The 13,242-nt window shown below is 37.4% G+C and overlaps 1 long non-coding RNA gene across 1 annotated transcript in view; it reads left to right on the top strand.

Moving 5' to 3' along the window:
• Positions 1-11,820, top strand: part of LOC122812014 — a 304,457-nt gene extending 292,637 nt beyond the window's left edge. Inside the window, exons 3-4 of the long non-coding RNA XR_006366327.1 lie at positions 264-388; positions 11,397-11,820. This is a non-coding gene — a long non-coding RNA (uncharacterized LOC122812014). The remainder of the gene's footprint in view (positions 1-263; positions 389-11,396) is intronic.
• The last annotated feature ends 1,422 nt before the right edge of the window (positions 11,821-13,242 follow it).

Raw genomic sequence — 13,242 nt, 5'->3', positions numbered from 1 at the left:
ATCTATCTATCTATCTATCTATCTAGCTATCTGTCTGTCTGTCTGTCTGTCTGTCTATCTATCTATCTATCTATCTATCTATCTATCTATCTATCTATCTATCTATCTATCTATCTATCTATCTGTCTATCACATTTACGCTTGCTTATTTGGCCTGACTACAACTAAAAAAAAAAAAAAAATTCAGTGACCAGCAAATTAAATAAAATAAATTTGAAATGCATGTCAAAACTTACCTCATGCTCATTTTCCTTACATTTCAGAACAAAACTAATTAAGTCTTTGTACCATATGATATCTTGTACCCAAGTCTTGGAAAATCACACAGCAAAAAACTGAATACCATGGTTCTGGATAACAAAATAAGGAGAAGATTGCTCACAGACTGGTATGGTATGGTACGGTATGATATATGATATGATATGACATGGTATGCTGTGATATGGTATGGTATGATGTGGTATGGTATGCTATAATATGATGTGGTATGGTTTGGTATGGCATAGAATGGTATGGTATGGTATGGTATGCTGCAAGTAGGTAAAGTGGTGTGGTGTCCCAGAAATCTAACATTCTTTTGGTATAATAAAGCTAATATTTGCCAGTCAAGCAAGGTATTACCACTAGGAGAAGCATAGTCAAATGATTAGAACGAAGCAAAAATCTTCAGGAATGACCAGTATGGTTACATTTCCTGAAAGTGCCTGGAGTCAGAACAGGCCAAAAAGACCAAGCCAAGCCAGAATGCAAGCCCCAGGAAAACAGTTACACTCCTTTTTGTAGTTCAAGAATTGCCATGTTAGATGCATCAAGAACTTACTCTTAAGTTATAGCACGTGAAACAAGATGTCAGTAAGTGGAAGAAGGAATATGTGACTTTCTTTGTGTTTCAAAGAGTGGATATCCAGTAGGACTTTTTGGGCAAAGAGTTTAATTCATTATTGCCTAAAGTAGATGATCCTAAAAACAGTGGTAAGCACTTTAGCTTATACATTTTTCAGATATCAGAGAATGCTGTGAGGAGTGATTTTGTTACATTTCATCAAAATCAGTTACTTAATGTGCTTCATAAATACTTTGGTGATTTCCGTATAGCAAGAGCGCACCAATCTTTAGAAGAAAAATGTTTGTTGTAAATGCTGGACCTTGCTCCTTGTTTTTGCTGTATAAGCAATAGGAGCAAATGTATTCATTTTTCATCAATTTATTTTATTTATTTCTGAAAACAAGTTAGTCATGGAGATCTATCTTTCATAATAGAACTAAAACTGCTTTTGTTCATGATTTATCAAAAGTGGCCATGGAGCAATGTGAAAAGATTGGTGGTTGTCCTACTTTGAAAGCCTCTATACATTAGCCCTACTGTCTATGTGTGCTAACTCCAAAGGGACAGACTTTTTTTAAGGATCCTTATTCTATTTGCAAAGAGGTCTTCTATAAAAATTTGGATAAAATGGATCTAGGTTGTAGTCTGAAATCCACTTGTGACTTGCCTACCCCTTCAACACCAGCTAAGCAACTAATAGTGAAGAAATTCATAACTCAGGATTCAAATCCATAAGTTTCCCATGATGCAAGGGGCTCATGAAGATGCCAAGTCTATCCTGTGTATTTTGAAACTATAATGCATTTGTCACCAGCTGCCTCAACACGTGACCCTCTGAGAAAATGCTTTTCAGAGAATAGCTAACTTATATGTCTTTGGCTCTGGTTATCATTTATGAGATTATAAATCAGGATTTATGCATATGTAGATCATCTAATTAGTGCTACATTGGCTGCTTATGTTTTTAGATTTTTTCCCCCCTTTTATTTCTTATTCTCTCCTTATTCTTCTTCCCTCTCCCCATTTTCTTTCCCAGCCTTTCCCTTTATTAACCAAATCTTTGCTATTCAAGAAACATTATTATGATGACTGGCTTAAGTCAAGTGCAGTAAAGCTCCTTATCTGGACAAAACATGATTAGTTGGGCTAAGATATTTCAGTGACATTTTTCTTGTTAACAAAATGTCTCATGGGACCTGTTTGCTCTGGCCTATGACATTGATATCCAACTCTGGAATAAAGCAATTTTAGATCATTCCTATCTTAGCAGGGATAGTTAATTGTACTGTGGCAATCTTCTCCCTCTGTTTATTTTGCCTGTTTTGGCTCCCCCACAGCTATCCTTCAGCTGGTCCCATTGCCTCTACCTGTTTACTGGGTCTATTGAATCTACTGAATCTCTCTGTCCTCCCCTTGACCTTGCACATTCACAGGGTCGCTGATATTGATAATAACCTAGCTAGTTCTAGGAGGAAACAGTACCAATGGTGACTGTGAGCACCAGTATACCAATTCACATGTTCATCCTCATGTCCTGCAGAGCTTGTGCCAGACAATGATGACTGTGCCTCTTGGAGAGACATACTTTTCTGGCTAGGCCTGTCAATGACAACTTGCCCTTTATTTGGACTCTGTGTACCTTGTATGGGTTCCACAAGTACAGAAACCACGTCCAGTGCCTGTCTAGGAGATAGTTTTTTTCACATTTCCTTTATCCAACACTGACAATGTGCTCTATGATCATGTTAGCCAAGTAAGAGGATTATGCACTTGAGGGCCCATTACACAAATCTTTCTGAATCACTAAATCTACACATCACTGCTAAAACCACAGTCATGTTAAGAAGCTTTAACTGTGTCAGACACCCACATAATTAGTGAAACATGAAGCAGTTATGATTGTGAGATATCAGACATTATTCTCTGGTATGAGACTGGCCGTATGCCCATGGTTTACAATGTCACTGTTTTTGGGAGGGTGCCCCAATTGTGCTCTAAAGAATCCAAACTATTCTTGTAATTACTGCACAGGAACCACCAAGAGTGCTTACTTGTGGACTTTTATAAGGGTTCCCAGTTTAAGATAGATACATGGCACTATCTCACTAGGCCTGTTACTCATACTATAGGCATAGCTCACTCTGGTGAGCAGTACAGACACCACTATAGTGATCTATGGAGTCAACATCAAGACCTTCTTAGCTAGTGGAAAGAAAAGGTCAGAGATAGGATGCCTGGTCACCTTTATTCATAGCTCAGGAGGCTATTGCAGAGAATAATCTCCTATTCTGGAGGATGATGCAGTGCTTTTCCAGGCACAGGGGTGATTATATCATTCAAATGGCATACTACAATGAAATTACGAAATTACTTCTGTACTATTTTTAAACTGCTTAACTTCTTGTATCACTGCCTGCATATCTGTAAAATGGACTGCATGAGCTGCTTCTGTTTCTGTTGTTAATGGCATGTATTTGGTTTAGACAGAATGGCACATTACACAGTCAGGTAACCTGTGATTTCACAAGCTCACTTTATACCTTTGCACATATGCCAGGGGTATAATAACAACTGCTAACTACACAACGTCAGTGAGGCATATACTGATATGCTGAAGCACTTTTTAGGAGTAGTAGCTGCAATGCACGTGACAGTTGTAGGCATCACAGGTAGCACAGCCTCCCAGTTTGTTCACACTACTTAACACCTAGCAGCATATCATTGAGTATGGGATAAGACACCTGTGTTTCTCACCTGAGATTTGCAAATATGTTTATGTGAAATTGTATGTACTTTCTACTGATTTTCATGTGATGTTTCCCAGCTCCCCCCCTTTGCTTCTGTCTTTTCTTTTTTTTATTTGTTTTTCTCTGTTTCTTATGTTCCTCTGCATTTCTGTTTAATGGCTACCATGGCAATGCCTGTGGTTATACCCCATCCCACCAGTCCCCAGTGAAACCCGATGGCTGGTAGATCTGCCACAGTGTAAGCTATGGTATCCTACCCATTGCCTTCCTAGTGGGAGCCTGATATTCCCTCATCCCCTGCCCTTGGTGAGGCTTCGCTGTCTGGGAGAACTGTTGTTCCCACCAGTGGATCTACTAGGGGTGATTTGTTTGTCACACATACGCAGCTGGCTGATGTAGTGGAGATAATGGTGGTTGGGCACATGGATGTTATCACTGGCCACATGGAAAGACTCTTCTTGCAACTAATAGAATTGCATTCCTGCTAAGCGCTGGCAACGCCACCTTAGCTGGGACCAGCTGTGAGAGAGCACAAAATGGTATCTAACCTCTCAATGGGGATGATATGAGCAGGGTGATTTGGAAACATACCCACCCTATGCCCCATCATGGTGTTATTCTCCATTTTGTGTCCTTGTGCCCCTACTCCCTATCCTCATGCAGTTAACGTTCATCCACCATCCCTTCCCCCACTGTCCCTTCTCTAAAAAGAGAAAATGGGCATCTGTCCCATAAAAAATACCCTTTCTTTCCCTCCCACATTATTTTCATTCCTTACCCCTTGTGTGCTACCTGCCATGTTCTTTTGCCTATTTCCTACTGTCCTAGACTCCAATTTCTACGCATCAAGTGATCAAAAAGTGTATTTAAACTATGCAGGGGCCCTTTAATGTTACACAGCTTTCTGTCCATCTCTGCAGGTCCTGCTCTAACTCCAGGTGGGATTATTAATTATTCTGCTATTTGGGCTTTTCACATTGCTAACTGATAATGAGTTTTGAGACACATTGTGCCCAGATGATAACAAGTAGTTGGCTCACTGCCATCTTGGGGTGAACATATTTCCGAATCGCAGGGTTTGTTTTTGTGTACAGCTGCTGTAATAGGTAATTTGCTAAAGTGGTGATAACCTCATTCAGCAGATCTTCACTAATACTAGCTAAAAACTATGGGACATCCATTGTATTAGTTATTTTTCCTTTATGTTCAACAATCAAACTGGTTATTGAAGCAAATTTGAAATGTTAAAGAACAAGATATACAGGACATATGGATTTAAATACAGCTGAAAGATGTTGAGTCGACTAAGTAATAGAATTTTGTAGGGTAATCTGAATGTAATAACTAGAAGCTATGTTTAAATAGGAAGTTAATAGCAGTAATCTTGTTATAGTATAGATAATTTCTTCAGAGTATAGGCTCGATCCCAAAACACTTGCACTCAGTGTAAGTAGTAACTTTTGGAATCTGGCCACTGGTGCAAGCCTGTTTATAGACTGGCCTTACACTGAGGTAAGTCACTTATATTGAGAGCAAGTTTTTCAGAATCAGGGCAGACTTATATTGAGAGCAACTCTTTACAAATCTGGCCGTAAGATTTGATGTAAAAGTTTAATTTGTTATTTCTGAGGTAATGTATACAACTGCACATAATTTGCCATAAAAAATAATATGATATATTCCTAAAAATAGGGGAAGAAAGCTAAGGAACATTCCTGTAATTTCTTTAAAGTACAGAATCAGATAAACGTGTTAAGGAGATTTACTGTATCTGACAATTAATCTAAAGCTATAGCAATATATTTCTCTGTGAGTGTGTACATGTTATTCTTTTTTTCAGGCAACAAATAGCAGAATATTCATAGCAAAATAACATTATTTTACTGTGCATTATTTTAATGCTTCCTTTAAGGACCCTACAAAAATACTGCAACAATGGCTTCAAGATTTCATGCAAAATTAGTAGCCAATCATTTATTTCTTTTATTTATTTTATTTGCACCATATTACTGAAGGTAACTGTTCCAGGGACCCTTTTCAGCCATGACATGGGCCACAATGGCAAAGACAGTAGCAAGTTAGAAATTCAATTAGGAATACAAAGGAGGTGGATGTGTGTTTGTGTGTGTGGGGGTACAATAACTGCCATTAGGGCATTCAACAAAGATTGCATCTACAACATAGCCAAGGTGTGACACTGAATAAGTAAAACATAAAACAATAAGTATAAAAATGCATACATTAGCATTGCTTTAATATGCACTATAAACATCATAAATACATATTATTTTTGTTTATGAGCATAATGGTCAGCTCACTGCACTGTGAGTTGTACTTCGTGTTAAGATGTACATTTCATATACTGTAGCAGGATTTACTTACAAGGGACTCAGCTAAACCTTACTTATCTACCTGATTCTATACAGTTAGAATTTAAAAGACAACTGACATATTACTTAAGCAAGAACTAGAAAATCAATTATAAAATATAAAAAAGCATTTATGTAAGTCATTCAGGATCCAAAATTCTTTTCACATTAACTTCCACAAACATTTCATCTGTTTAAAAGAAACCTGATAACTAAGTTGACATACCAAGAAATATATATTACAAAAAAGTTCAGATGTTATTAACATAATTGCTGTCATCACATGGAAAAAGTATAAAATGCTTTCAAACAACAATCACAGAATGTTTCACATAACAGTCAGTTATAATAGATTTTATAAATGTAAATCATAGTCTCATGTCAGGCTTTGTGCCCACTGAATGGTGCACAGCAACAGTTATCCCACTCCACAAAGGGGGAGCCACCACTGATCCTGGGAACTATCGCCCTATTAGCCTGACGAGTCTGGTCTGCAAGGCCATGGAACATGTCATCATGGAACTCATAAACAAAGACATTGGTAACCTCCAAACTCTGGACCCCACCCAGTTCGGATTTGTGAAAGGCAGATCATGCCTTCTGAACCTGATCAACTTCTTTGAGGCAGTCACCAAAGCTGTAGATGAGGGTAAGGTGGTTCACACAGCCTATCTTGACCTCGCCAAGGCTTTTGATGCCATTCCCCATTCTGGAATTATAGCTAAACTCACTAAACTAGGTATAACTCCCTACATCACAAGATGGGTTGCCAACTGGCTCACTGACAGAACCCACACTGTAAAAGTTGCAGACTCCAAATCTGACTTCAAACCAGTGACAAGTGGAGTACCACAGGGTTCAGTCCTGGGACCTCTCCTGTTAATAACTACAGATAACTGCAAACTAGGAGCCATAGTCAAGTCCCCAAATGATGCGGACATCCTACAGAAGGGCCTCACTGAGACAGATGCCTGGTGTCAGAGGCATGGCCTCAAGCTCTATGCCAAAAAGTGCATTGTCATCCCCTTTGGTAAAAACTCTGTACCCATGAACTACCACATAAACAGCAGTCTACTTAACGCCAGATATGTGATAACAGACCTTGGGACCCAGGTGGACAGTAGTCTCCCTTTGATAATCACATCACCACAGAAGTCAGGAAATCCTTCTTTGTGGCACACCTCATCACAAAAGGGTTCTCATCCAGAAAAAAGAGGTCATTGCTCCCCTCTACTCGACACTCATTAGACCCATTATAGAGTATAATGCCCCTTTTGGAATGTACCTCACAAGACATCTGCAGCAGCTGGAAAGGCCACAGAAGTAGCTCACAAAGACAGATGCCCTACACTGACCATCTCAAAAAACTCCAGCTTTACTCTGTAGCATATCGCCTACTCTGAGGAGATCTCTGCCTAACATATAAAGCTATGTTATGTGCTGGACATGCTACACCTAAAGAAATCCCAATCTCTCCAAGCTACATGCCCTAGGGATCTAAACCTTGTCACCACAATAAACAGGACATGCTGGAGGGATAGATTCCTGTCCCAGAGACTTCCTATACACAAGTGACAATAAAGAAATTACTAGAATTATATCAAAAAATTGGTATATTCTTAAGGCTGACCCTGACTTAAGCAAAATACTGGACAAAAGACCTAGCTTCACATATAAAAATAGTAAAAGTCTAAAAATAATTTTATGTATTGAGCGCAATGATAAAGATTTTAAGCGTTTAAAATGTCCTAGAATAACAGGCACCCTACCATGTGGTAAATGTAATATGTGCCCACTGATTACTAAAGAACAGGTATTTATACATCCGACATTAGACTACAAATTTGAACCCAGATTTTATGCTTCTTGTAACAATGTTAACCTGATATATTTGGCCAACTGTGATATATGTCAGGCATTTTATATAGGTATGACTACCAGAAGATTGAGGGATAGAATGTATAACCACATGTATGACATTAAAAAATCTGACCAATGAAATGCCTTAGCTAAGCATTGTGCAGCATATGTAGGACAAAGTTTCAGATTTAGAGTTATTCAGATAGTCCCTATTAATAAGAGAAGAGGTAATGTGATGAATTATTTAGAAAAAGTGGAAATTGAATGGATATTAAAATTGAGAGCACATCAAGAACCAGGTTTGAATCAATTCATCACTATAAAACCCATACTAGAATTACGCAGTTTAAAATAAAATAGATAAATAAACATTCATCCATTTATTTATCTATTTATTTACTTTATTTTACTTTATTTAATTGACTTTTGATTTTCTATGTTCAATATTTATCATATAATATGTTGTTTTAATATCTGAATCACTTTATATTAACTTACTTAAATGTTTCATACATATATTTTTTATATATATACACACATACACACATTTAATTGACTAATATATACATATGATGGTGACTATTTGATATATATACAATACATATACATATTTCTTATGAAATTTTTCTATGAATTTTTTATGAAGTCTTTTTTATGAAGTCTTTTTATTAGGGCTTGTTGATTTTACTGATATAACATATAATAATAGCAATTATTTTATATATATATATATTTGTTATATTTGCTATTAGTTCATTCAGATTCTAGATCTGCATTCAAACTCAATATAATTGATTAATTGTTTGATTAGAGTTACGTAATCATTCTATATTATTTAAATGCAATTTGATGTCTTAATCAATTTAGATCTGATGAAGCGTACCAGGGGTGTACGCGAAAGCGCTCATCTGTTTGTTTTATTTTAATAAAGTACTCATATATATTTTTTTCTGTGGTAGTCCGACTACGTCTTTTTGATTATAGACTTCCTATACTCTGGAACAAGCTACCCATCTATGTCAAGCAAAGTTCCTTATTAGCACTCTTCAAGAAATTCTTGATGATTGGATGGGAAATAGGAAATATACCTCGGGGATCACTTTTGTGGCTCTGCTCGACAGGGACACAGGAAATTAACTTTCTTGGATAGGGAAAGCCAGAGAACCTTGTTGGCTAGGCTTACTTAGGCCCTTGGACTGATAGGTTCATAGGTAGGTACTAGGCTATGTTATAAACACATATTTTGCAATATACACGCACAAATACAAACAATTAATGTTAGTTTTCCAGAATTCAGTACTTTCAGAAATCAAACAGGGAACTTCCATATCTTCACCATTTTTATTTTATCTGTGGACCCAATTTTTAGATGCAATTTGAGTTAATACAAACATGTTTGAATATGCAGGCAGTATTTGTGTAAACTGAGAGCGCAGTATCAAACACTATGCACATTTAGCATAAATGAAATGTAATAAATGAAAAAAAAACTTTAAATTAACTGAATCCAGTTATATACAATAAATCTATCAGTGGGAATGGTTATTCTCAGAAAATATAAGAATGACAATGAATAAACAGGCAGGTCTCACATGTAAAAAATATACATATATGCAAAATTAATCATCTTCTAAAATATCATTATTAAGGCATGTAAATCAAATGTTATGTTGTTTCAGTTGTTATAGTAGACGATCTCCTAGTGGATGCCATTTATTTAGACTTAAGCAAGGCTTTTGATGACTTAATCCCATATTATTATCAACTGGCTTATTAACTTCAACCCTAATCCATATGTCACTCAACGAATAGAACACTGGCCTTTAAACTGCACTTTTTATGTTTAAAGTGGGAAGAAAGTCTTATCCATGCATGAAATAGGAACTTTACTTTTTAATCCTTTCATGATTAGAGTTCCATACATGTCATTAGTATGGTGTCTGAAATTTTCTAAGGAAAACAAAATTGCTTTCTTAGAAATTTGTGGAAGTGGCCAATGGATCTTATAAACACAGTCACATGACCCGGTTAAGTGAAGTAATGTGAATGTAATTGAGATCAGTAGCTGTAAGACTGCAGGCCAGCACCATGGCTTAGAGGGATAAAGCCCAGGTTCGATTATTGGCATCTGAAACATTGGTATGCCCATCATGGGGTGGGTTGGGGATGAGGGCATTTGTCTAGGTACTTCCTGCAGGAAAGCATGATCCATGGAGAGGAGCATCCCTTGGATATAACAGGTGAATGCCAGGGAGGGGGTAGGATATAAGTGAAAAAAGATTCCCAATGGAGGCAGTCATTTGCACAATCCCCCAGGATACCATTAGGTTCCATACCAGCCCCAACCTGGAATGGACATAATCTAGTTGCAGCAGGAGAGGATTGTAGACCTGATGATGGAAGGGAACACTGAAGTACCTGTAAAGAATGAATCAGGAGGGGAAAAATATTTGTAAGAGTGCTGGGATTCATAACAGGAAAATTGGAGTGCCTTTGTATAATATGCTGCTGTATCCTTGACCACACTGTGGTGGTGGTGCTGTGGTAGCATTGTCGCCTCACAATAAGACATTGTCCTGTTCGATTCTCAGCTAAAGCGTCTTCTGTGTGGAGACATGCGTGAATGGGCGTACCTTCGTTGACCGTTGTCCGTCAGAGCTGGCAACTCGGCACGTAAAAATTTACTGCCAATCATTAGCGGACCGGAGTTCTGCTGTGGCGACCCCTAACTGGGAAAAGCCGAAAGATACAACATCCTTGACCACATTAAGGACCTAAGGATTGTTATATTTTGATGCTTAATATTTGATGTCCGTATCCAGCAAATCTGTAAAAAGACTTTCATCACAATATTTGATGTCCCTATCCAACAAACCTGTGAAGAGGCTTTCACAGTAATGAACCTCATCTGGCATACTACATTATTAGGCTCTGATGATGTCATAGGGTCATAGGATCATAGTTAATACTAGGCTAATCACATAAGAGAGCCTTTTTAGCTTAGCCATGCTTCCCAAGGTGAGAATCAAACTCTGTATCTTGTGTTTGTGAGTTAAACACCTTAACTCTTAAGACAACCCCCAATTCCCTCATGCCAACCCTTACTTTCTTTTTGTGCAGCTCTTATTAGGCCTGTAACTGGGTATGGGATATCATTTAGTATGTAATCTCGGATGAATGTAGGAAAACTGGGCTGTACAATGTGCATTCACTAGACATATCTGGGCTTTAAATAGCACTGATTATTATTCATGTCTGTAAACCTTAAACCTGTATGCCATGTACTCCATATTGTTGAGGAAGGCATAACTAACGTTTGTATGACTTCTCATAGAGCTACTACTGCTGCCGGCGTCATCATGACCACTCTTCTAATATTTGAACAATAGTTTCTTGTTTCATTTGACAGCACCATGAACAAGATTAAATGTAGGGCATTTTACATTAGAGCTACTAAAATCTGGAATTCATTTGCTATGGCAGTTAGATCTGTTGTTAGCCTAGGCATCCAAAGTAAAGTTAGATGAATAATTTCGTTCTTTAAAATTTAAATTAGTTACACTTCTGTTACAGACTCCTTAATATCTGTTTCAGATCATGAGCCCCACAACGAACATTGAACAATGAACATTGAAGAATGCTGAAAATCTGCATCTTATCAGTTTATCTTCTTTATTAAATAATTTTCTTTTCCATTTTTGAAGCAGCTGGTATTAAGTATAACATAAATATGTTTACTTTTTTGAAATGGAGGATCAGTTTGAATATGCTAGCACATCCTTGATGTAGGACAGCTGGGAGTGGATTTTAATACCTAGATATACTTCATTACGTATTGGAACAGTTATATACTAGAATGATTTCCTTATTTAGATGAAAATAAACTGAATTTGTTACTGAAAACATTTTAGTAAGTTACCTTTTTTTTAAAAGTATTACTCGGATACCTCTCGGAATGCCTTCTGTGTGGAGTCTGCATGTCCTCCCCATGGTTGGGTGGGTGCTCGAAAGACATGCGTAAATGGGCGTGCCCTCACTGAAGGTTGAACGTTGAGCTGGCACCTCGGCGTTCGTGAAGATATACTGCCATTCATTAGCAGACGGGAGTTCCGCTGTGGCGACCCCTAACCTGGAAAAGCTGAAAGACAACAACACTCGCATACCTCTCTCAACTGTCCAGATTTTTTGCAGAATGTTCACATTTTTGCCTTATATATTTGGTCTGTTTCACATAAAATCTATATATTAGTGATGACTGACTTCACTAAATAGTGTCAGATATTTGAGTTTCAGACTTCATATCCTTTGGAAAATGTTTGGTAGCAGAAAACCTTTTATTCTACCTACTCTCTATGTTTATAAGAGCAGCATTTAAAATCTGTCCCTATTTTTGTGTTTTTGTCCCCCCATTATTTTTGGCTTTATTCAAATTTCTTGTGCTTAGAGGTTTGGTCATGAGTACATGTCTTGGGGACACATCAATATACGATGTTAATATTACAAGACTTAAAACAATTGCACATATTTACATATGATTATACTTTGAAATAAATGTATGTACTAGGTTTATACATAGTTACTAGACATGCAGCTCAGGAGACCATTGAGGTGTCTAGCCAAAGTTTCCAATTGCCCCTAAGCACTGTTTGGTTAAATGATTTGCTCATGGTCACACAGGAAATTAAAAGCTGATAAGAACTGAACACCATACTACAGGAAGTCGCTCGTTAAAAGATCATAGCCTTAATCCTCTATGCCTACTGCCAGACATAATATTTCCACTGGGGATCAAACCAGGACCTTCTGCATGTGAAGTACACATGACAACCACTACACTACAAAACCTGCCACTAAAGCACAATCAGAGACCATGATGAGATTTAAACTCATGACACTGCCTCATTTATAATGCCAGAGTTCTATCCCCTGAACTACAAGGTCATAGGACAAGAACAGGCCTTGATAGGATTTGAACTAATGACCCCTGGTTTAGTAGACCAATGCTCTAACCTCTGTGCTACAAGGATGCAAACAGCTATCTTGCTTTTGGTTGACCATGGCAGGACTCAGACCTATAATCTTCTGATCCAAAGACTGACACCTTAGTCATTAGGCCACATGGCCTTCCTATTATGAATGCAAAGAATATGTTGAAGCAATCATTAAATATCAAATCTTTGCTCCCAATTATAAATAATTATTTAAAAATTTTTAAGACAATTTCATAGCTTATACATTCTCATATGTGAGCTGTCTGTATTTCTGTCAGTCTATTAAAAGTATTTGGATGAGCAACAATCTCCACAAATGAACCCATAAAGGAAAAGCATCACACCAGAGTTCACAAATCTCTCTTATCTTACCATGAATATGAGGTTTGAGAAAAAAATAGTCATATGAAATGTTGAAAAACACAATACTCTCCACAATGGTAAATTGA

The sequence above is a fragment of the Protopterus annectens genome, chromosome 9.part0 (genome assembly GCF_019279795.1).
Source record: "Protopterus annectens isolate FY-2018-M chromosome 9.part0, PAN1.0, whole genome shotgun sequence".
Lineage (NCBI taxonomy): Eukaryota > Metazoa > Chordata > Ceratodontiformes > Protopteridae > Protopterus > Protopterus annectens.
This window is presented reverse-complemented; position numbering and strand designations above follow the sequence as displayed.